The following is a 26,567-nucleotide window of genomic DNA, read 5'->3' as shown; positions in this document are numbered from 1 at the left end:
AGGTCTGTTTTCGGTAGCACTTTATTTTACAGTCCTGTTCCCCATGTACATACTATGTACTTATTATAGTAATTACAATAACTTTGTAATAACTAGGTACTATCCCTTAACCTACCCCTAAACCTAACCCTAACCCATGTAGTTACCTTGTATTACCAGAACTTTCCTAGATAAATACACTGTAAGTGCACTATAAGTACATGGAAGTACACGTACTGTAAAATAAAGTGCAACCCTGATTTCAGAATACTAAACATTTCCAAGTGCTGTATCACTGTATACAGTTTCACATATAGTACATATTGTATGCTAGTATTCCATGCTGAACACAGCCTGAGTGTATTTGAGGTGATTGATCTCTACAGAAGAGGCTTTGTACCACATCAAAGACAAGGAAGTTTCCAGAAGTTTCTCTCTGCACTGTACAGCTTTAGTTCAGCTGCTGCTAATGACTCATGTTCAGACTGAAGGAGTACAAAACTCTGGCACCTTTAACCCTCGGTGCCCTCCAGTGCACTCAGTAATATATCAGCAATCAGCCACTTCAACATGCTAATAGTGATGTTGTTGAATATCATCTTATTTGTTAAAGGGACTACAGACCAGATTTTCTCATCCTCAGCATATAACCATTCGAGTCCTGTGAAACTAATATTCAGTATTGCAGCTGGAAAGAAAGTCCTGTCATACCAACGCTATCTCACGACCAATTCGTACGTATTTTACGAGGTGGCTTATTCATTCGAATTTGTACAACCTCACGCGTGCGATTTTATACGACCCCAGTGACGGTTAGGTTTAGGGACGGGGTTAGGTGTAGGTCTTTCGTACAAATTCATACGAATTGTGCAAATCGTAAAATACGTACGGTTTGGCAACAATCATATGAATTTGTACGAGTAAGCCACCTTGTTAAAAATGTACGAATTGCCGTGAGATCGGGTTGGTCATACACACACACACACACACACACACAAATAATAATAATAATAATAATTTTGCTTTTGAATATCTTTAAGTATGTTAAGATTTATTTTATTGTAAAACAGTGAAAATGTGAGGATTTTCCATGCAATATTTCATGGAAATGAAATAACAGCCCTAAATTCATGTAATTAACTAATTTAAATAAAACTATAAACTCACCTTCCACCTGCAACAAAGTATTAAATGAAACAGAAACCGTGTGTGTGTGTATGTGTGTGTGTGTGTATGTGTGTGTGTGTGAGAGAGAGAGAGAGAATGGGAGAGTTGTAATGTGCCCAATGTGAGGTCTGATGTTGAAAATGAAGTGTACGGGGAAGCTCTCTGGTCCACATCAGCTGCTGGCATTTTTGTAACTACATTAAATAAACCCTCAGAAGGGTTCAGTGATGCATTTTTATTATCACAATTTATTATACACTCCCCAAGCTAGCCACAGGTCCAGCTGTCATTAACACATTAATTAGAATTTCCTCACTTTGTGTGTGTGTATCTATGTGTGAATATGTGCATGATAATGTCTGTGTGCAGGGGTGAAACGAACCTTCCCTCCAGCCTCCGTTAACCACTATACCATTTTTTTTTCTGCACATCATCTTCTCTAGTAGCACTTGTGGTTGTCTCTCTTGTGTTCAGTAGAGAGGGACACACAAACTGTGTTACATGTTATTCTCTGTCTGCAACTGTCACCTCTACTTTACCATTAAACCTTTTGAAGATATTAAAATGAATTGTAACTAGCTTAACCAGCAAATTTCCCTTGCTCAAAAAGACCATACTTGTTGACCAGTAAATGGTAAACTGAAATTTCATGCTAATTACTTGAAAAGGAATAAACAACGTACTTCATTGTTACAAAAAGACCAGTGTGGTCAACAGCACATTTGTTTTTGATGCTGGTGTGGCTTTGTAACTAGCTTAACCTGCAAATTTCCCTTGGTCAAAGAGTTTGCTCAAAAAGACCATACTTGTTTACCAGCATTCTGCTGGTCTAGATCTGCGTTAATCACTTTAAACCAGCTTGGACCAGCATGGAATTTAATTTGGTAAAAGTCCATTTCAGAGATGTGCTTTATCTCTAGTCCTTCTGTTGATTGTCATTTTTCAGCAGTTGAATCAGTATAAAAGACTGAGGGTTGAGTTATTTGTAATGCAGCTAAAGTTGCAAGTAAAGAATGAAGTCAAATCTACATTCCCATCACCTATACTGCTGTGTTTATAAATAAGTACATTTCACTCATGCTGTTCCCCACTGCTGAAGTCAAGAGTCATTTATTTTACCACATGCCTTTTTCTGACTGTGCTCAGTCTATGAAGGACAAAGCAGGTGATAATAGTGTTGATTGGTGTAAATTGTGAAACTGCGTCTCCTTTCTTCACAGGTTCTTGCTTCAGCAGGGGCACATACAAACTGCAGTTTAATACAGTTGTCACCTGATTATGTCAGTCATTTGTGTCCATTTCTGCTCCTGGAGGCCCAGTGTCCTGAAGAATTGAACTCCTTTCCCAACACATCAGCCTATAAATTTCTAGTAATCCGAAAGACCTTTCGCTCGTTCAAGTTAAACTGGAACTAGACTTTGCAGAAGGTGAGCATCCTGCAACCAACTCCTGCTTTTCCATTTCACACTCTACACTCATTTTGTAGCTAAAGATGTTGTCACATTTATTATAGTTTGACAAATTTCATGAAATTAGTGAATTTCAAGACAATTTCTTTTTCATGCAGATTTCACGACAAATTCAAGTTTATTATATGGAAAGTGAGTTCTATGTGGGCTGTACTTCGTTCATTTTTACACTATTGTCAATAGAAAATAGACTTTTTGCCCAGAAAATGTAACTAAAATGTCACTAATATGATAGTATGTATCCACTTTACACTAATATGACAGTATGTATCCGCTTTACACTATCTCACTGAATGCGTCCAAAATTCATTCAAAAGGTTGTTAATAAAGATTTTAATCGAATCTTCTCAAGTGAGTGAAGTTCTTTCCCAAGGTGAAGAAGGCTGTTTGAGATTCTCCTCTTTGATCACTCTAAAACAGTGAGCTGTGTGTGATAAATATATGTTACAGTGACTGTAAAACAGCTGATTGATTTTGTTCGGTGTGTTACAGTTCGGATATGATGCAAGAGTAACTGTGTGACAGAGTTTTGACGAACCAGGCCCAGGCCCTTAAAAGCCTCACTGAACAGGAAAGAAAGAGAGAAAGTGTGAGAGTGAAGAAGATTATTTTTGGGAAACAACTGCTGTGGGGAGCAGATGGATCAGTCAGTTTGTATTTTCTATGGCTTCTCTGCTTGCACAGGTTGTCTGTTGTCCACAACCATCAGTGAACTGGACATAACCACCGGAAGAGAACCAGAACAGATATTATAGATCTATATCATCTACCCAAATGCTATCCACTGGTGTTCCACAGGGATCAGTTCCCGGACCATTTCTATTTTGCCTTTACATAAAATCACATAGCAAAGTCATAAGCTCTCATGCCTTTTCTAACATTCTTATGTTTGTGATTCTCAGTTTTCTCCTTTCCACACCTCACCATTTTAATAGACAACAAAATTAATTCACCCACACAGAAAGAAAATAATGTGACAAGACATAGTTTCTGCAGACTCAGCCCAGTGTAAACTGTGAAGCTAAATGCAGCTTGAAATTAAAGTTCTGTAAGAGCATGTTCATTTTAGCCTGTCAACTACAGAAACATATTACTTATTTATGTGCTGTACACAGAAAAAAAAATGGTAACCTGGAAATTTAACATCTAAATTAACTGATAATTTTGCAACTACATGAATAAGTTGACATGTATTTGCAAACTTATAGTCATTAGAATGGCCTTTGTGGTCTGAACAATATAAATTGTTAGCATGTATTGAGCAGATAATATGACTGCTGGTTGACATATAGTTGCAAAGTTACTTAAAGTAAGTAAAACAGATAAAGTGGACTGTCAAAATAAAGTGTTACCCAAAAATAAAGTCTCACAGAAAAGACAAACAATGCACCTTTAAATAAAATTGTCTTACATCAGAAGGCTCAACCTGAGTCTGATCTGGGAGTAGAGAAAGCAGCTAGTCAGGTACTTGAGAGAATAAAAAAACATGCAGTGAATGTGAGGGCCAGGAGACTCTGGATTCGTGAGCAGCTCAACCTTAATAATACACTGAGACCAGCACTGCTCAGCTCCATCTTTCATTTATGAGGGAGCGAGAGCGAGAGGGGGTAGGATGAGGCCGTTTCATTAAAGATTAATTAAGACAAATGCAGGGACAACACTTACCTCCGATCGCTTCAGTGATCTCTACACACTCTCTCTGTTACACATACAAAGAGGAGAAGGGGAGAATGAACAGGGATAGTTGCCAGAAGAAAATGATGCTGATTCTCAAAGATGTGAGGTTAGAAAAAGGCAAACTTAAAAAAGGGTGGGGGGGGGGGGGTAAAATAAGATGAAATAGGTGTATTACTGAGCTTAATAAACAAACTCCAGCTAGTCCAAAATGCAGCAGGAAGGAAGGAAGTATGACCATATTAGCCCGGTCCTATCAACACTGCACTGGCTCCGTATAGAACATCGTATAGATTTTAAAATCTTGCTTATTACTTCTAAAGCCACGAATGGTTTAGCACCTCAGTATTTAAATAAGCTCTTGTTACATTATAGTCCTCCACGTCTGCTGCGGGCGCCAGATCCTTTTCCTATTTGTCACCTAAAACTCTGAAATAACCTGCCTAACATTGTTCCGGAGGCAAACACACTCTTGCCGTTTAAATCTAGATTAAAGACCCATCTCTTTAACCTGGCTTACACATAACATACTAATATGCTTTTAATATCCAAATCCGTTAAAATATTTTTTAGGCTGTATTAATAAGTTAAACCGGAACCGGAAACACTTCCCATAACACCAGATGTACTTGGTACATCATTAGAAGAATGGCATCTACGCTAATATTTGTCTGTTTCTCTCTTGTTCCGAGGTTACCGTGGCCACCAGATCCAGTCTGTATCCAGATCAGAGGATCACTGAGATCAGTGATCCACTGGAAACAGTGAGACCAGGACAACTAGAGCCCCAGATACAGATCCCCTGTAAAGACCTTGTCTCCGAGGACCACCAGGACAAGACCACAGCAAACAGATGATTCTTCTGCACAATCTGACTTTGCTGCAGCCTGGAATTGAACTACTGGTTTCGTCTGGTCAGAGGAGAACTGGCCCCCAAACTGAGCCTGGTTTCTCCCAAGGTTTTTTTTCTCCATTCTGTCACCGATGGAGTTTGGGTTCCTTGCCGCTGTCACCTCTGGCTTGCTTAGTTGGGGTCACTTCATCTACAGCGATATCGTTGACTTGATTGCAAATAAATACACAGACACTATTTAAACTGAACAGAGATGACATCACTGAATTCAATGATGAACTGCCTTTAACTATCATTTTGCATTATTGACACACTGTTTTCCTAATTAATGTTGTTCAGTTGCTTTGACGCAATGTTTTTTGTTTAAAGAACCATATAAATAAAGGTGACTTGACTGGCTATTCTATTAAGAATTTAGTTAGCGATCTGAAAAAAAAAAAAAAAAAAACATGGATTATTGTAAGGGCTGGTCTATTAATGTTGTGCATTCATTTAGCTTGGTTCATATGTGTGACGTTGTTTTTGGTTATATTGTTTCTGTAAGTTTATAATATGTGTGTGTGTGTGTGTGTGAGAGAGAGAGAGAGAGAGAGAGAGAGAGTGAGTGGAACTGATGAGGTGAGTCTAGCTCCCCCACACCACTGCACTAATCACAGCACTGAAGAAACACATACATCATCTGACACAACTAATTCTGGCATTCTCTCTCTCTCCTTCTCTCTCTCTCTCCCACACACACACACGCACACACACACACAATATCACTCCACACTGGACAAATGATGTCCAGACATGTGCGTGTACTGCTGCAGATGGTCGTGCATCTTCACACAGAAAGAGCTGAGAGTGCTGTTTTCACACACATCTACTCCCACTGTTCCTTCACTTGCTCTGTTTCTGTTACTTTCTCATCTCTCCCTCCATCATCCTCAGTGTAGGAGGTGTGGTCAGGGAATGGAGAGAAAGGGATGGCATATAAAACATATAAAACATAAAATTGCATATTATTAAGTGAAAAGTGAAACATAACATAACATCAGTTAACACATTTAGTTTAGAACTTATAAAATTAAAGCACTTTGAATAGTGTATTTAATAATGTAATCAATCTGGTGTTTGGTTTTTGTCTCATTAAATACAATACTTCTGTATACATCTTATTATCTAGGTCTGTAAAACATTACATATTAAATAAAATTAAGATTATAGCTAGCACTGTGGCTGGCATTACTAAGCCTGCCATATCTTATTGTTGTGCGTAATATTAAGTTGGTGGAAAACTTGAAATAAAACCTAAACATTTACCATACATTTGGCATCATACAGAAACGTTACAAATCCTCTCAGCTCATGGAGATTTTTAATGATTTTTTCCCCTTATTTTGAGCTCTGTTATGTAAGGAATGTTTGAATTATTGAAAAATAATGCACACCCGAGGTGGTAACACAGAAAGCACAGATAAACAACAGCAGTTTGAAATTGGTTCGAGAAAATGTTAAAGTAGAAAGCAACTTTCTCATATTATATTGTTGGAGCAAAACAATGTGTTAAAGAAGCATTGAGGTATGCGATGGACTCTTTTTATCATTATACTAAAGACCATTATAGAAAAAGTACTTTTTATTGCTGTTATGGTTAGTCTTTTTAAATATTTTAAAATATATGAACTGCATTGCTTTTCTTGTCGAACAGCATGCTGGAAAGACTATGCAGTGTATTCTTTTCATACAAAATTTGAGAAACTAGCCGATCATTTATCCATAAAAATAAATATGTTTTTAAATTTGTGCTAAAATAAGATAAGGGTCTCTCTGCTTCACTCACAGTCAAATGCTACTTGCAAATCCCTGCTGCAGTCCATTTTCACACATGGCTCAAGTTTCCAAATCAGTAACATGATTAATTTCGGCTCATATGGTTTCAGGTGTTGTGTGTGGTTTGATTTCATTTTCCATTTGGAAACAATCTCAGTGGCACATGAGCCTGTTCATGGCTGGGGTGCATGGAGCTGTACACAATAACCGCCAGCACTTGGAGGCATTCTGCAAACAACTAAAAAGAAAAACAGTTTACACAGCAAGATGAATCATACATGCACTGGAGCATGTCTGATATGCAGCATTTGTTTTAGCTTCGTTTGTCTGACTGAAGTCGGTCTCCTCGTCGACCCCTCCTCATCTGAGCTGTGCAGTAGTGTGTGTAATAATACACTGACGACCTTCTGATTGCATGATTTTACAGCAAGGAGAGGTGAAATGCTGTTCAATGTTTGCGAAACAATTGCTTGTTATGAATATTGTTAAAATACCTACTACTGAACTGCTAAAATATGTTTCGTACCTTTATAATACACTGACAACTGCCTTAAAACACAAGAGAAATGGAAAAAATGATGAATCAAAGTTCAGCTTTTCCACAAGCTGAAGTAAATGCTAATATGTAGAAGGTGCACACAGTGTCATACACACAAATACACAACACCATCATGGCAGCACACACACACACACACACATGACACTAAAGCAATGCAATAAACGTGAATTTAACAACATAAATTGTACCATGAAACCAGAACATACATAACTGATCAGAAAAATGCTAATAAACTTTTATTTCAATCTTATTTCAATGAAAACAACTTTTCATGTGTCACACAGGGAATTCTGGGAATAGAATTTAATCAGGTTCATTTAAACTCCATATTGAATTTAATTAATTTAAAACGAGGCACTTTATAAACACTTTTATTAATAAATAATTAACAAATGTTATATAATGCTTAATGAATCATTAGTTAATATATGTTCAAAGAGTTAAAAACGTCAGATAATGTGTTTGTTAAAGGGTTAGTTCGCCCAAAAATGAAAATTATGTCATTAATAACTCACCCTTCTGCTGTTCCAAACATGTAAGGCCTCCTTTTATCTTTGGAACACAGTTTAAGATATTTTAGATTTAGTCCGAGAGCTCTCAGTCCCTCCATTGAAGCTGTGTGTACGGTATACTGTCCATGTCCAGAAAGGTAAGAAAAACATCATCAAAGTAGTCCATGTGACATCAGAGGGTCCGTTGGAATTTTTTGAAGCATCGAAAATACATTTCGGTCCAAAAATAGCAAAAACTACGACTTTATTCAGCATTGTCTTCTCTTCCGTGTCTGTGTGAGAGAGAGTTCAAATCAAAGCAGCTGGATTTCCGGTTCGCGAACGAATCATTCAGTTCACCAAATCGAACTAAATCATTTTAAAAGGTTCGCATCTCTAATATGCATTAATCCACAAATGACTTAAGCTGTTAACTTTTTTAATGTGTCTGACACTCCCTCTGAGTTCAAACAAACCAATATCCCGGAGTAATGCGTGCACTCAAACAGTACACTGACTGAACTGCTGTGATGAACACCCAGCCGAGCCAGATAACGAACAATAGACTGACTCGTTAGGTCAAAACAACAAACAAAGTCCAACGAATGAAGATCACATGAACTGAAAGTTTACTGACATTTGTAAGCATTTCAATTTACATTAAATAATCATATGTTAATCGGTAGGTAATGTGTTGTAAACATTAACAAGAACATTATCCCATATATCTAGCTATGTGGATATATATTAACTAATCATCTGTTAAAGGGGGGGTGAAATGCTATTTCATGCATACTGAGTTTTTTACACTGTTAAAGAGTTTCCCATGCTAAACATGGACAAAGTTTCAAAAATTAAGTTGTACATTTGAAGGAGTATTTTTGTTCCCAAAATACTCCTTCCGGTTTGTCACAAGTTTCGGAAAGTTTTTTTCGAGTATGGCTCTGTGTGACGTTAGATGGAGCCGAATTTCCTTATATGGGTCCTGATGCACTTCTGCCGGAAGAGCGCGCGCTCCGTATAGCGAGGCTGAGCAGCACAGACTTTCACTGATCAGAGCGAGAGCGTCGCGAAAAGTCACAAAAGAAGTGTGTTTTTGGTTGCCAGGGCAAGACAACCCTGCACAGATTACCAAAAAAAACAGCATTAAGGGACCAGTGGATGGAGTTTATTTTTACAGAGCATTAACGGAGTTGTGCAAGTGTTTGTGTTTGTCCCCTGCATTTCGAAGATGCTTGTTCACAAGGCCCAGTTTGACGACGGATTTGCATATCGTTTATTTCTTAAGGATGATGCAATCCCAAGGAAAAAGGGTCACGATCGTGTGTTGGAACCGCAGGCGGTGAGTAAAACTGCTTAAAATATCTCTGCCTCCTTGTTAGTGCGTCCCCTCCCATGCCAGAGACCCGGGTTCGAGCCCCGCTCGGAGCGAGTCGTTGCTGCTGCTGCTTTCGTTCAGTTTCAGCCTCTGGATCTGATTCTGGATCATAAATAAACGGCTGAATCTGACTGTAAGCCATGGTTTGTTTTGGATGATGGGTTTTCCCTCACGGTAATGTCACAACTTCCACATGCTCTCAACGCAAAATCCTATTCGCGCTTGTGATTCTTTAGCTCCGCCCACACGTCACGCCTCCAGTCGGTCGTGTTTTTCCGGGAAAAATCGGTACAGACTATCTTTCTCTTATGAATATAATAAAACTAAAGACTTTTTCGATTTATGAAGGATGCAGTACTACTCTATTTGTACTCAAGATTAACAGGATATTGAGTGAAAACGAGCATTTCACCCCCCCTTTAAGCATTATATAATGTCTGTTAATGATTTATAAATGGGCATTATTATAAAGTGTTACCCTTTTAATGTTACCCAAGCCAAGCTTTTAACCATTGCATTTTTTTGTACAGTTTTCTATCAATAAAATTATGTCAACTTTTTTTTACAGTGTGTCCATTTCATGCATGCATACGTCAACACAGAAACCAGGGAGGACAGATGAAAACTGCATTATAGCAGTGACACACAGTGAACATGAGCAGTGTAAAAGTGTGGGTCAGCTCCTGCAACCGAGTGAGACGGCTTAGATGGAGGACAACCGTGAGTGTGTATGACTGCTGCGCGAACGCTCAGAGGAGAGCAAGCAGCATCTCAAGAACGCCCGAGATAAACAAATATTATCGCTGGCAATGGTGGCGCTGTGTCCAGATACTAAGAGATACTGTCATTGAAGCGAGCAGCAGCTCTCGGCAACTACTGAAGCAGCTCCACACACACACACACACGCACACACACACACACACACACACACACACACATACATGCAGTCACACCACTTCACCATCCCAGAACTCCTTCGCGGTAAAAATTACTTTCACACTCCTCAGTTGATTAATGAATTGCCTCCCTTTCATTTCGACAGTCAGAAGGTATCTTTTCATTTGCATACGCAGCATTCAGCCCTGTCCGCAGGCCTGACTGCCTGAACTGTATTAAATGACAGCTTTAAAACCCCCTCAGAGTGGAGGCAGTGAAGGGCAGTAAGTCAGCAGTGAGGCAGGGCAGTTCCTGTGAGCGCGATAATTAATGTGTGCCTCCAAACCATGAAGCGAAACCCACCTGAGTACAGCTGGAGAATAAAAAAACCCCTCCTCAGTCACTAAACTGAGTGCCGCTGCACGGTAACAAGTTTATTTTTAGTTTGCGCACCTATTTCACCGGCCCCTGGAGGAGCTGGCAGAGTTTGGCGATATGTTTGAGGTCGTATGCCCGACTGTAGAACGGAAAACAAAGCAGTCTCAAACACACTCAGGTGAAGCGAGCTGTGTTTCTGGTTCTTTTCTTATGAGCACCCAGGGCGCCCGAGATTATGTTCGGAAGAGCCGGTCTGCGTGAGATGAGATCTGGCTCCGTCCCTCAGTCAGTCTGGAGCCAAACAAACTTTGGAGAAAACCTTAAGATTGATCACCATGCATTTATTTAAACAAACAAACATAAAGCATATGAATCAAGGTAATTCCTTTGATGTGCCCTCAAAAGCCACTTGAGTGCGTTCCTCATGAATCAGCAGAAGAGAGATGCCGTGCCTGTCTTAGAATCACAGAATGACATAAATCATGTAATTACGGTGTCCGTGTGGCATTTAGACTCCTGATCAGAGAGATAAAACCCTGCTGCATCTTTGCACTTAGCTAAGAGAGTTTATGCATGCAGGCTTCGCAAACACACAAACGCAAATACTTTCTAATTCCCCTGAAAACCGCATTAAACTTTTTTTTTGCACACAGAGCGGTTTTTGCTTTCTTGCCCTCAGGCGCACTAAAAAGAACCAATACCAGCAATGGTATAGTTGCTAATGAAACTATTGTTTCTTTATGGAGAATATATATTCTTTACTATTTACTTTTTATGCTTGAAAGGGTATAGAATAATAATGCATTATGATTGTTCGGTAATAGCAATAACCTGGTGGAAACTTTTGTTGACATGTTTCACAATCAAAGAAAGACTGATCTGTTCTATAGCTGTATTATTCAGCAGTGACCTTCATGTAAAATGTGTGAGAGTGTGGCTTTGCGAGCATGTGAACACACAACAGCACTCTATCGGGGCATCTTTGTACCCTGAATTGGCCATGACATACAGCGTGTGAGAACACTGCTCTAAACGTCTCTGTTTGAATGTGTCAGGTGATGATGGTTCACTTTCAGAGAGAGCAGCAATGTCTGCAAAACGCCCTTGAACGGCAATCATTCAGCATTAAAAAACAGCCATTAGAGCAAGGCGGCTGGAAAGAGAGAGAGAGAGAGAGAGAGAGCTGAATATCATGTGACCTGCTGAAACAGATCCGAGTGCAAATGGAGGAGAGGGGAAGAGAAGTAATGAAGATGGATCATTGCGATGTCTTTATTTCTCATTCAGTTAACAGCCAGCATATGCTTTTATTACCACCAGAGCTCACCTCTCGGCCCTCTCCGCCCGCAAAGCACGCCCTCTCTGCCTCCATACACACACACACACACACACACATTCTGCCGGTCTTGTTTGTTTGTGTGGGTAATGTATGCTGGAGAAAATGTGCCAGTGTAGTAGTTCTGGACTAACTGTCCTCCCCAGGGACGCACACAGATCCACACAAACAAACACACTCAGGCTGGGACGTGTGTAACTGGGCCATGTTGTTGTTGTGTGTGTGTGTGTGTGTGTGTGTGGGGGTCTCCTGTCCTCTGGATGAATATAATTCAGCCTGCTGTTGTTGCTCTGTGTGGGGTTGCAAAGACCATACAATATGCTCATGCAACATGAGCTCTGGAAAATATGGGTCTCTTGAACGGTTTCATGAGCTCTCTGACCATTTACTGACCATCTGATGCTTATTCTATACAAAACTGGAAAACACTCTCTTGATCTGCCAAGATTTAATCTGACTGGCTTTATCTATTTCAGATAAAACCTTAAAGGCACATAAAACAACACGAACAGTGGTTAGCTGCATTATATGATGATCAGATGGGCCTATATCATGGACCAGATTCAATAAGCTCATCATCATATAAACACTGAAAATAACATTTTTTAATCTATATGCTCACTATGCAATTTTAAAGGTTCCATACATACATTCAAGAGCATTTAAAGTGAACATTGAAGATGTTTGATATGATTCTTTCTAAATAAATACTGTATAAATAAGTACAGGTTTAAAATCCAGTTTTTTTTTTTTTAGTTTTTTTTAAGAACTACTTTTATTAAGGAAGGATTCATTAAATTAATCAAAACTGACAGTAAAGACATTTCAAATGTTACAAACATTTCTGTTTCCAATTAACTTCTTTAAAAAAAAAAAGTTTCCACAAAAATATGAAGCAGCACAACCATTTTTAAGATTTATAACATCATCATAATAATACATGTTTCTTGAGCAGCAAATCAACAAATTAGAATGATTTCTGAAAGATTGTGTAAGACTGAATTAATGATGCTGAAAATTCAGCTTTGTATCAAATATATTAAAAATAAAAATAAAATATTTTGATCAAATAAATGCATCCTTGATGAACTGAACATAAGAGATTTTCAAAAACATTTTGATAATCTTACAGACCCCAAATTGTCGTTGTGCACATTTATGTGTTTGGACAGCATGCACAGCTACATAAATGTGTGTGTGTTTTGTGACCTTGTCAGACTGAAGCCTCTCCATCTGCATCATATAGTGGCTTTTATAGTAGTTTGACTCACACAGCCCATAATCTTAATCATTACATTTCTGCTTTTCTGATGGGTACACTTAACACCAGAGATTCATCAGTCAGCCGAGACTGTATCTAGAAGCTCACCTCATAAATACATCTGTGAAATTACACAATAGCATATCTACTGAGCATAAACTCACCAATGAAAGGTACAAATGAAGCTGGACAGCTCTGTGTAGAAGCCCAGCTCCCAGTTTTCTAAGAATTATTCGGTTCAGACATTGTGGCGTGTGTGTCTGAAGCTGATGAGTGCTGTGCGATATGACCATCAGAAAGGTCAAGAGGTCAAAGTTTATGACCTGATGATGTCAGATGTAGAGTGACTGCACCCTCAGGCTGACAGATACACCATCACTTCACCTCCGCTGCAGAAAACACACATGAACTCTGCAACACACACTTACCGTGCAAATGCCTGGGGTCAGTAAGAGTTTGTAATGTTTATGAAATAAATGTATTGCATTCAACAAGGCTGCATTTATGTGTTCAAATATACAGCACAGCTGTAATATTGTGAAATATTATTACAGCTTAAAATAACTTTTACAATTATGTTTTCTAATGTAATGTATTCCCATGATGCAAAGCTTACATTTCTGCAGCTATTACTACGGGTGTCACAGTATTTTTGTGGAAAAGGTAATATATTTTTTCTTCACGATTATTGGATCAATAAAAAGTCTAAAAGAACAGCAATTATTTGAAATATAAATTTTGAGTAAAAATATTTAATATTTGATTAATATTAATTATGATATATATGCACTATGTGTATTTACAGTATGTGATGTGCAGTGTATTGGAACAATTAAAAAGTGTGCATTGCACAAGCAGATGTCACGAGTGCTACAGTGCAATAATCAACAATAGATCGATGTTGCAATTCAATGGCTGGGTAATAGCAAAGACAATAGCTGAAAATAGTAACAAAAATGTTATATATATCCAGCTATATATCTTACAGTGGTGGGTCCCAATGGTCCAACAACAAAATATTTGTTAGTTTTCAATAAGGACAGCAGAGGGAGAAATCACTAGCATCAGACCTACGTTCATTGCTAGCCAAGATAAAGAATGGAAATCCTATGCACTGATTAAAGCATTTAAAAAAAAAAAAAAAATTATACAACTTCAGTTTTCTTAACAAAATGCAATTTTTTTTTCAGTTGCAAATATCATTCAGATCACCGATCTAATCCAGGTGTAGATGCATTTCATGGGAACTCCTCTGAATTTCTGTGACAGATAATAAATGGTATTCAAGTATATGAAGAAAAAGTGTGTATTGAGGACAAAAGGCATTAAAAATACCCCTGGATTCACCTACAAATTTTAGACTTTGTGTGCAAAAGTTGTCCCACTTTAAAATACTCACTACACCACTGGATTGCGTGTGTGTGTGTGTATGAGCGTGTGTGTGCTTGTGTGTGAGCACAGTCATTGCATCTAATGAGGTGAGTCTGTACAGTGTGAAATGACCCACAGAGACCATATGCGAGGGTGTCAAACTGAGTGTGTTTGTTTGAATAGTTTATGTTTATTTTAGGTTTATATGCCATTATAGGTGCTGTTATTTGATCTCAAAAACTGACAATATGTATTGTATAAATAAAAAAAGGCTGCTTCATTAGTAAAGGGACTGTGGGACTGTGTGTGTGTTCTTGTGTTGTCAGTGTTGTCGTGATGTCATGTTTAAATAGAAACAACACAGGAAGTTATTATTATATAGTTTTTTTTAACCACTTGTCCTGGTCTGGAAAGATTGGTATTGTACTTTGCTCTCAGTGCTTGACCTTGGAAAGCACTCTCCTCACAAAAGCAGACAGAGGAAAAGTATTAGTAAGAAATGTCAGTCGGTTTATACAGACCTTTAATGGAGCACTCAGAACATCACAAACCTTCACTGTCACGGTTTGCCCATACCTGACTGTTCAAACAGCACAGCCCTGAGCTTTGAAAGATCTGTGTCATAAACTACAGGACCTCTTTCACGTTACATCACTCCTGACCATAACAGCTATCGTCATTAAAACACTCAGCTGTTTAACCCTTTGATATTTAATCCTTAACAGTTTCTGAACTGGTTAAACGTACTTTCAGAAGATTTTATGGTTGATTTTCAAAATTATTTTACTTTCTTTATATTTTACATTTCAAGTTTTCATAATCGTGTGGCATGGCGACATAATATAATTGTACAGATATATGGTTACATGGATTAGGTAGTATTTCTGATTGGCAAATGCGGCGGCATTGGAAGAACTCAGCATGACAGAACTATTCCTGTGTCCCAGTGCTCATATTATCCATCCTAAATGGTATGTGAGATTAGAAAAAGTGAGTCCAAAATTACACCACATGGAAAAAGGTCCCCAGATGGTCTGCTATTTCAGGTATAATTTTTTTATACACACTAAAATTTTGTTCACATTTAATTTGTCTTTGCAAAGGAATCAGTTAAAAACTACAAACACGAAATAAAAGTGTTTAAAAAAAAACTACAAACATGGCGGATATGTGCAACCGATGGTTAAGAGTTTTTGTCATGGTTCATGAATGCACCGTCTCCTGCTCGTCTCATGTTATGTCATGTTGATTGTTTCATGTGGGTGTTATCACTGATCATCTGAACCTACCCAATTCCACACCAGGAGCCCATACGGATGTTCAAGTCAGCGCCGGGGATGCAGCCAGCCCCTCCTACGATCACGAGCCCATGCAGGTAGGGCGAGCTCGGCTTTCCCGGGAGGAAAAGGAGAGGCGAAGGTCCCTGGGTCTGTGCCTCTACTGCGGGGGAACGGTCATCACGCCTACATCTGTCCGGTAAAAGGGCCAAGCCCGGTAGTAAGTATGAGGCTACTATCGGGTGGGATCTCCGCTGAGAAGACCTCATCATCATCTACGCTCTTCCCGGTAAGACTAAGATGGTCAGCACAGGTTCACGACTGTCAAGCACTTCTGGACTCCGGTGCTGAAAGTAATTTCATGGACTATGCACTAGCAAACAGACTTCAAATTCCCCTCAGACCCTTCACTCACCAGGGTTAGGTTCACGCCCTCAATTGACAGAGACTGCTGGTCATCTCACATGTCACTGAAAATATCACCCTCATCACATCAGGTAACCACTCAGAAATCATCTCATTCTACATCCTTGACTCTCCTCTTGCACCCATAGTACTTGGTCATCCCTGGCTCCTCCTTCACAATCCCAAAATAGACTGGCAATTACATTCCATCCTGGCCTGGAGTAACAAGTGTCATGAGTCTTGCCTAGTGTCTGCTTGTCCGTCTGTTTCTATGTGTGTGTTTCAGGAGGAGGCAGTGGATTTGTCTAACGTTCCCGCTGAGTACCTCCACCTGAAGGAAGTGTTCAGTAAGTCTTGTGTTGCTTCTCTTCCTCCGCATCGTCCCCATGGCTGTGCCATAGATTTACTTTCAGGTAAGTCTCCGCCTAAAGGCAAATTATATACACTTTCTGTCCCAGAAAGGGAGGCTATGGAGAAATATATTTCTGATTCTCTAGCTTCGAAGTTCATCCGCCCTTACTCTTCTCCAGCGGGGGTGGGGTTCTTTTTTGTGGGGAAGAAGGGCGGATCGCTGCCACCTTGTATTGATTACCGGGGACTGAACAACATCACAGTAAAGCATACTTACCCTTTGCCGTTGATGTCTTCAGCCTGTCGATCTTCACAAAATTGGACTTAGGTAATGCTTATCATTTGGTCCGTATCAGGGAGGGGGATGAATGGAAGACCGCTTTTAACACCCCCAGGGGGCACTTTGAATACTTGGTCATGCCCTTTGGGCTGTCCAACTCCCCAGCGGTCTTCCAGGCATTCGTCAATGACGTGCTGCGAGATATGATCGTTCGATTCATATATGTCTACCTTGTTCCTCTTCTCTCCAGGAACACGTGCAGCACGTTCGACGAGTGCTTCAGAGGTTGCTAGAGAATGGGCTTTTAGTCAAGGCGGAGAAATGTGCTTTTCCTGCACAGTCTGTTCCATTTATTGGATATATCGTGTCGACTGAGGGAATAGGCATGGATCCTGAGAAGGTAAAGGCTGTGGTAGAGTGGCCAAGTCCAGATTCCCGTAAGGCCCTACAGAGGTTTCTGGGGTTCGCCAACTCTTTTTATTCAGCGTTTTATTCGCAACTTCAGTCAACTTGTCGCACCTCTGACCGCCTTGACCTCCCCCAAAACTACGTTCAGGTGGTCATACACAGCCAAGACTGTGTTTGCCAAACTGAAGAGCTGCTTCATTTCAGCCCCATCCTGATCACCCCTGATCCATCACGTTAGTTTGTGGTGGAGGTCGACGCGTCGGAGGTGGGAGTAGGTGCGGTGTTATCCCAACATTCTCCCTCAGACGACAAGATGCACCCATGCACGTTTTATTCATATTGATTATCCCCTGTCGAACGCAATTATGATAATGGTAACTGAGAATTGTTGGCAGTCAAGATGGCATTGGAGAAATGGCGCCAATGGTTAGAAGGCCCGGGGGTTCCTTTTATAGAATGGACCGACCACAAGAATTTAGAATATATTAGTAATGCCAAAAGGTTGAACTCCAGGCAGGCTCGGTGGGCACTTTTTTTCGGACGTTTTGACTTTACTCTCGTACTGCCCGGGTTCCAAGAACATAAAACACGATTCTTGTCGCGTATTTTTGACCGTTCCGAACGCCAGTCTACTCCCGCATGTATTTTACCTGAGACATTATTGGTCTCTAAATCGCCCCCCTGATGGGTTACTTCAACCGCTGCCGGTCCTTTCGAGACCCTGGTCCCACATCGCACTAGATTTTATTACCGCCCTCCCAGGGCAACATGGTAGTTTTGACCGTGGTGGACCGGTTTTCGAAGGGGGCCCACTTTATTCCCTTGCCCAAATTACCCTCAGCCAAGGAGACAGCGTTGACCATTGTAGATCACATCTTTAGTTTACATGGCCTCTCGACAGACGTGGTTTCTGACAGGGGACCCCAATTTGTGTCCAAATTTTGGCGTGAATTCTGTAGATTACTGGGAGCGACTGTAAGTCTGTCCTCAGGGTTTCATCCCCAGAGCAATGGTCAAACCGAGAGAGCCAACCAAGATTTGGAAATGGTGTTGCGATGTTTGGTTTCCAAGAATCATTCCTCCTGGAGCCAACAGCTGTCAATGGTGGAGTACGCCCACAATACATTACCAATATCAGCTACGGGCCTATCTCCGTTTGAGTGTAGTGTAGGATACCAGCCACCTATTTTTCCCAGTCTGGAATCCGAAGTCGCGGTCCCCTCCGTTCACGCCTTTGTCCAGAGGTGTCACCGCTTTTGGGTTAGAGCACACGAGACAAGGCTAAAGCCAATCACCACCGGTCTAGGCCTCCCGTATACATCGTGGGTCAAAAAGTGTGGCTTTCTACCAAGAACATTCCTCTCCGTTTCGTCTCTAAAAAACTGGCTCCCAAATTTATTGGCCCGTTCACTGTCACCAAGATCAATTGTCCGGTGGCAGTCCACCTTAAAATTCCTCCAGCGTACAGTAGAATTCATTCCGCCTTTCATGTATCTAAAATAAAACCTGTATTTCATTCTCCGATTAATCCGCCTGCCCCGGTTCCCCCCACTGCCGCGATTCGTAGATGGGGAACCTACATATTCAGTCAATCGTATACTGGACTCACATGAGGGGACTCGGATTTCGGTACTTGGTGGACTGGGAGGGTTACGGTCCGGAGGAGAGAAGTTAGGCGCCTGCTAGAGACATCCTGGATCACTCCCTTATCGATGATTACAATCGACAGGTAAGGGAGTCTGGGGACGCCAGGAGGCGTCTTTAGGAGGAGGGGTACTGTCACCGTTCATGAATGTACTGTCTCCTGCTCGTCTCATGTTACGTCATGTTGATTGTTTCATGTGGGTGTTACCGCAGCTACAGCTCATTCCACCAGCCTACTTAATTCCCTGTCTTTCGTCTTTTGTTTGTCAGATCGTTGTTTGAGGTCCTCCGTGATTCTTGTCTGTGTTCCACCTGCTCTGCTACGTTTGTGTCTTGTTACTGTTTGGTCGCTATTGGATTAACCAGTCATCGCACGGATTCCTCACCACCACCACCACCAGCGCACTCAGTCACCTCCTCACCAGTCGGTGCTGCCATCGAGGTCCCTGCGTCACCCACCATCATCCATCCTGGTGATACTTCTCTAAATAAACATCAATTACTTGCAACTGCTTCCTGTCCTTACTACTATTGTGACAGTTTTAGATAAAGGGGTTTGGGTAACTAATCAACATTTAACCTGGTAAAATTAAAATATTAATTTGTTATATTTCATGTGAACTTTTACAAACATCCATTTGGCCATTAACTTTTTTTAAATGCATCAAAATGCAAAAAAAAAAAAAAAAAATTCTAATATGTATAAGCAGTTTCTCCACATAAAATTCAGCTTTTGACATTTTTAGGAAATATATATATATCAGGGATCCTCAAATCTGGACCTCGAGATCCACTTTCCTGCAGAGTTTAGCACTAACCCTAATCAAACACACCTGAGCATGCTAGTCAGTGTCAATCAATGTCTTTGGGATCATTTAAAAATGGCCGACAGGTGACTTTAATCAAGGTTGGAGCTAAACTCTGCAGTGCATTGGACCTCCAGGGTAAGATTTGAGGAAGGGGGATATATATTAAAATATATATACACACATAAAGAATAACAAACTTCACCCTAAACACTAAGCCTTGTTGCATGACACATCTTTTATAGTTTGTGCTACGCCTCCAGAAAATACAAAAATATAGTCCAGTTCATATTTAGGGATTTCTAGAGTTACAGTGTCTCAGCAGGTCTTGTTCTGCAGACAGAAAATACATCCTGCTTCTATTTATAAAGTGAAAACGGTCTCCTCTTTGTCCGCTCTGAGGCGACTGGTGATCAGAATAAGGGTCTCAGTGCTCATTTACACACATGGTTATGGGCAGATGACTGTAATGGCCAGCACACAGCAATGTTACACAGTGTCTCCTCTTCCATGTCCTTCTGCCACCTGGGAGGTAGATGCACAGACAGGTGGCCTAGATTCGATAAAGCTCTAGATTGTGTGTCTGTGTGTGTGTGTGCGCGCAAGTGTGTGTGTGTGCGTGCGCGCTTTTGTCTTCCCAGACTTAAACAAATCTGTTGTGCTGGGTAATATGGAGGCCGCTGTTTCTGGCTCGCAGCAATGGGAGACGATGACCTTTTACTGTCAGTGTACTGCGTGACAAATGAGCAGCGCGGCCATAGCGTGTTTTCCAGGAGTGGTTGAGAGTTCAGCAGCTGGTCAGGGAGGCAGAGCACCCTGAACACCACTCCCAGCCTTTAACTAACAGATAATGGCTGCAGTAATGTGAGGAGACGTTGAGGGTTAAATATACCCATCCTGGAGGGGGTGTGTGTTTGGATCAGCATGGGGCAAGAAGCAGATCAAATTACATTGTGGTAAGATCAGACAAAATGTGTCAAACTGTATATGACCGTAAAGTCAGTCTAGAGTAGGCCGTGATTTGACCCAGGTTATAACACCTGGAGACAAATGACATAATTTATCTCTACAGTCTTTTGAGCACCAGTGTGCGCATGCATATGTTTCAGTGACTATGCATAAGTCTGTCTGTGTATACTGTAACATAGTTCATTTTCATCTCACACAAATTAAATTTGTTTTGCAACCCTAGAACAGTTCGCCACTTATTGAACAAAGATGAACAAAAGTGAATTAGATATTTAGATTTACAATAATAGCTGTGAGTTATACAAAAATATACTAGCAATGCAACTAAAATGCAATTGTTAGAAGACAATGGCATCTAGTGCAAAATAGAAATGGTTTGTTTGTTCGATTCTGCTGAAGGAGTGGATGCCGATTTGCCATATCCTTCATACTGATATTAATTATTTTATTACATGATTTCTTGTTTGACTATTAATCAAGTTATAGCAAGAGTGAAATGTGTAACCTTATGTGTGCTGTATTTCTTTTCCTCAAGACTAATGTCCACATATTATGTGTGTGTATCCAACCGTAATGATAAGACACTCGCCAGTGCTAGAAAGCCTTGAATTTTAGATAAGTTCTCTGTGTACGTGTGTTAGTATCTGTCTGTACAGGGAGAAGCTCAGACAGTCCCAGGACAAACGATCAACTGCCAGTGTCCAGCATATCAGATATACGTCTTTGGAGAGTTTTATCTAGGTTTTGGAACCAATCAGAATTTTGTTGACTCATGTATTGACGCAATTAGTATCCTCTGTCAGGGTATAACTGTGGTTGATTTTGTATTGTACTGGGGGCGGCCTGCGAACTCCTTCGAGAGTGTTGAAGCTGACTTCTGCTGATGAAATTGCAAACTATTTTCTTCAAGTAAAATTATTATTATTAATTGAACTCATCTCTGAGTCCTGGTCTTCATTGCGACATATCTGGTCCTTGGGTTTTAACTGTAAATTCCCCTACAGTTAATGGTGGAGGATGCGGGCAATAGTTCTTTGTTGACATCCCTGATCAATCATCAAACCAAGGTAGGAAAGATTTTAGATTTAATATTATTGGTAAGGGACTGTCTGTAAGTGGAGGGGGTCGAGAGAAGGAGGAACGATAGACTCACTCAGACGTGAGGGGGTAGACACCAGCTCCAGGGTGGAGTAAGGTAAATTGGTGTCACAATATACCTGTAAATAAGTAACCTTGTGAGTATAAGGGGTACAAGTACACATCGGTAGGTCTTGATATAAGATATTTAGAGATGTGTACAGTTACAGAGGGAACAGGTGCACACCTATAGGTCTTAGAGAGAGACGTAAAAATTTGTTTCTAGGTGTGCACAGTCCAGGGGGGGACAAAAACACATTCTTAACAGGCATGTGAACCCGTAAAGGGCAGTGCTGGGTCAAGCACCGAGGGACAAGGGACACATAGGGCCGTAAATAGGCAGTGCTGGGTCAAGCACAGAAAGCCAAAAAGCACGAGAGCCCATAAAGGGCAGTGCATTTACGGCCGGGTAAGCCAAAGTAGGGGTATGGGAAATCCCGAGAAGAATGTAAGACGCTAGACGGGGGTTCTAGTCGTATCTCGCTCTTCCAACTCTCGATCACCCACCATTACAGACGGGGGCGCCCCGAGTTTAGAAATAGGCCAGGTCAGTGGTTAGGGAAAAGAGTATCCAAAATTAGTGTTTAAAAATAAATAGTGATAATTCATATGTGCACCTATAAAAATATAGGGATATATGCAAAGGGAAAGTATTGATTTACCTGGGATGCCTCAGGAACAACCCCAAAAGAGCTAAAATGTAGTTTTCATGACCCTGATTGGATTGGACCAGTATATGGAAATTCTGGAATATACTTTGCAATTTCATCACGCAGAAGTCAAGTGCTGTTGGTAAGATCGCCGCCTCAATATGTTTTTGGTTTATGATAGAAATATGACTGACAAATTAGGTAACCTGGTCAGCCCTGATAGAAATAATGAAACAGAAGAGAGCAAATGCTGTAAACAGTTTGGCTCTGAAGCTCTGACTTGAGGCAGATATATATATTAATATATATATTCTCTGAATTCATTTAAAGAATGATCAGTCTGAGCTTTAATTCTGATTGTAATGTTAAAACAAAAACTTGATTGGCTTTAAACTTAGAAAGAACCTGAGAAATAAACATTTATAAATGTATGTGCCGATTTGTTAAAAATAATCCCAGAAGTAACTGAGTGATGATTTAATCTGATTCTCTGTGCATAGAAGGTTTAAATGACAAAGAATGATATCATAAGACCTGTTCCAGTTCCTATATAATTGTTGAAAGTCCTGACAAGGAACACTGAACAGAATTCTGGGTTAGTGAAAAAAAAAAAACTGTAGGCACACAAATTGGCAGTGGCATTTTGGAAAAACTTAGAAGCTTATGTTTTGTTAAAAAAGATAAAATTACTTTGACTACAATGAAGCCGTTGTTTTATCTCATGCTGGCCCCCACCATGACTCTGGCTTAAGCTTTGAAAGTACCAGAGACATGTTCTGAGTAAAAAAATAATAATAATAATTCCTATATTTACTAATGTTTGGCCAAAAGAGTAATTTTATTGTTGGATTGCAAAATTGTAGTCACGCAGCATCATAAAAAAAAGAAAAAAGAAGATAAAAGAAAATTATTTTTTGTTTATGAGATGATAAAGTTGTAAACAAGTAACATAAACGGGGGTTTCAAAGTAACTTTCAAGACAGCATGCTAGCAAGACCCAAAGTAATATACCTGGGTCAGATAACCTCTGACAGATTTAAAACCAATGTTTAAATTCAGAAGCCATGGCCAGAATTAAGTGAATGAATAAATACAAGTTGATGTAAAAGTAATGACAATGACTGCAAAGAACTTTGAGAAACATTTGAGTTGCGAAAATAAAGTAAAAATACAAATATAAAAATGTTTATTTTTAAAATGCACATAATTTCTGACAAGTTTTAAACTGGGCTAGAGTAAAATGATAGTACGATGAAATTATGTTAAAAATGAATGAAAATGCATTGTTACGAGTCCTGAATCCCTCAGAGTTCTCTCTCTCTCATTCAAAGTAAGCTAAAATGAAGCACACACACACACACACACACACACACACACACACACACACACAAGAGACATACATTTTGGCTAAGCAGGATTAAGCAGGAATTATTAACTGTGCATTGAGTTGAGCTGAGGAAATGTTATGTTGTATTGGTCAGGATAGACTGTACTAAAACACCAAACTGACTCTTATTGTTGTCTTTTGTCAAAAAGGCCAGATGTAAGTGCACTACAGGGACTCCTAAAACAGCAGCTATGAAAGCAGTCTCACTGCTCGTCTCTGCTTACAGCTCACAACATTGACATTTCATATCAAACAGAGGCTGTCCAAATACTTGCTGTCAACATGTCGCATTTTAGACTTAAGCAGGGCACATAAATAAAGGAAGCACTTCAACCATAATTTGTTAGTTTATTTTTGGCTTTTTTTTATTATTATTATACATTTTTTATGAATGATATAAAAATCTGAAAAATGCATCAGAAAAACTTTTCACTTTTGTCTCTTGCCTGTTTCAGGACTTTAGCAAACAAGCATTTCCCTACCATTAGGCTACGCTTACTATTTGTGTTAATTGGCACTGAACTCCATGATGTTGACCGAGGAGAGTGCAGGCAGTCTGAACCATGGACCTCCGTATTAAATCATATTAAACACATTAGGTAAACTTCTGCTCTCCAATGTTGACTGAAGAGGATAGTTAAATCTGGAAATACAAACTTCACTGCCAATACAGCGCTCCATCCTAGCCTGTAGAAGAGAGATTGTATGGTCAAGAGACCATTTCCTCATCATTCTTCTGCTTTGGAGCACAAATATACAGTACTCACTTTCTCCTTGGCAAATAGTCATTTTCCTTCAGTTAAACCTACTTTCCATTTGACCATTCGAGTTCAAACTAGGGAATCACATTTAGTTATATATTTCTACAGATGGTACAGTGTATAAAGAATTAATAGACTGTGGGTGATCTTTTTACACTATTTTTTAAATATTTTATTACATGATTTATGACTGGGAAAGAAAAGTTTTCTGAATGAATCTTTTTAATGACTCGAACATTCATTCATTCATTCATTCATTCATAAATCTCTGGATTGTAATTTCAAGAAAGCAAGGGGTAAAGTGAGAGGCGAGTAACCTCTTGAATCGATAAACAACACTGCATTCGCTAGATAAAGTCAAATACTATAAATGTGTTTACGCCATAGCTGAAGCGAACCGATTCATTTAAACGAACTGTATGACCGAATCGATTCTCTAAAACGGACTTCCCTTCTGCTAATAATGCGTTCAGTTCCAGGAAACAGAGAGCTCACACTCGAGGACAGACTCCCCCAACTGGACGCAAGTGGCATTGCAGCACACATTAAACAGCCAAAGCCACACACACACACACACACACACACAAAGACGGTCTAAGAAAGTCTGAGAATCCGACCTTCTGATGTAAGAAAAGGCAACAGCACGTCAGTCTTCAGATTGAGCTCCTCCATGTGATCAAGGCTAATCATGTGTTGTGTGTGTGTGTGTGTGTGTGTGCGCGCGCTGATAGTGAAGGAATGTGAACACTGGATTGACAATGATGTAAAGCAGAAGAGCTAGAGAACTTAACTCTGATGGCAATAAAGATAAGAGAGAGAGAGAGAGCGAGAGAGAGCGAGAGAGGCTTCCCCTGTTTAATATTTATAGCCAATATTTATTATATTTAATACATTTTGATGGTACCTCTCTTAATTTTGTTATTTTATTTTATTCATATAACTGTTGTATTAATTTTATTCTACCTATTATGATCTGCTTCAGAAATCAAATCCACTGTTTTTTTTTCTTCCTGTTAATAAAGCTGAATAAATAAAAATAAAAAAAGTTAGAAAGAGTGAGATAGAGAGTGAAAGAGAAAGAGAGAGAGAGAGAGAAACATGAAAATGAAGCCTAATTTAAAACATCTCACTCTCAGTTGTTTTTCAGCTGTTTTTATCTTTGTCTCATAATTAAACATCCACACATATTTGCATTTGCTTTTAATCATTAGCACACATGCAAAAATACATTTGTTCTCTCACACACACACAGACGTGCCAGAGATGAATCTCTTCACCAAAGGCAAATAAACAAAAGGGCTGAGCGGAGGTGTGTGATGTGAGAGAGAGAAGAGAGCGTGAGAGGGGAATGAGCTTGTGTGTGTGTGAATATGATTACATGTGTGCCCGAGAGAAAAGGGAAGTGCAGCCCTTTGGCAGGGAGAGCAACAGGAAGTGAGCATCTATCATCGATCTGACCCTTTGATCTCCAACTACAGAGAAATGTCATCATTACTCTCTCTCTCTCTCTCACACACACACACACACACACACAGTTGACGGACAATAACTGACCCATAAGGTAAAACGTTGGCTCTGGGCTGAACTGTTATGATGGATTTAACACACACACACACACACACAAAAACACACACACACACTAACTCTCTCTCTCTCTTTGTAAGGAGACAGCTTGAGTCATGTACCATTTCCTTTATTAAGTATAAAATGATCCAACAACAATGAATCTTGCTGTTGAGTTGGGCAGTGCTTCTCTCTCTGCTTGCACAGATTTATCGTAGATGTGAGACACTGTAGTAGATGTTGGTGAGAGTGTGTTTGAGAGATGATCACTGTCAGATCCCCCTCAGGTCCTGAGATTTGTGGTAGGTGACGCTTCTGCATG

The sequence above is a fragment of the Carassius gibelio genome, chromosome A9 (genome assembly GCF_023724105.1).
Source record: "Carassius gibelio isolate Cgi1373 ecotype wild population from Czech Republic chromosome A9, carGib1.2-hapl.c, whole genome shotgun sequence".
NCBI classification, from domain to species: domain Eukaryota; kingdom Metazoa; phylum Chordata; class Actinopteri; order Cypriniformes; family Cyprinidae; genus Carassius; species Carassius gibelio.
The sequence above is the reverse complement of the archived record's forward strand: the minus strand, read 5'-3'. Positions refer to the sequence as shown.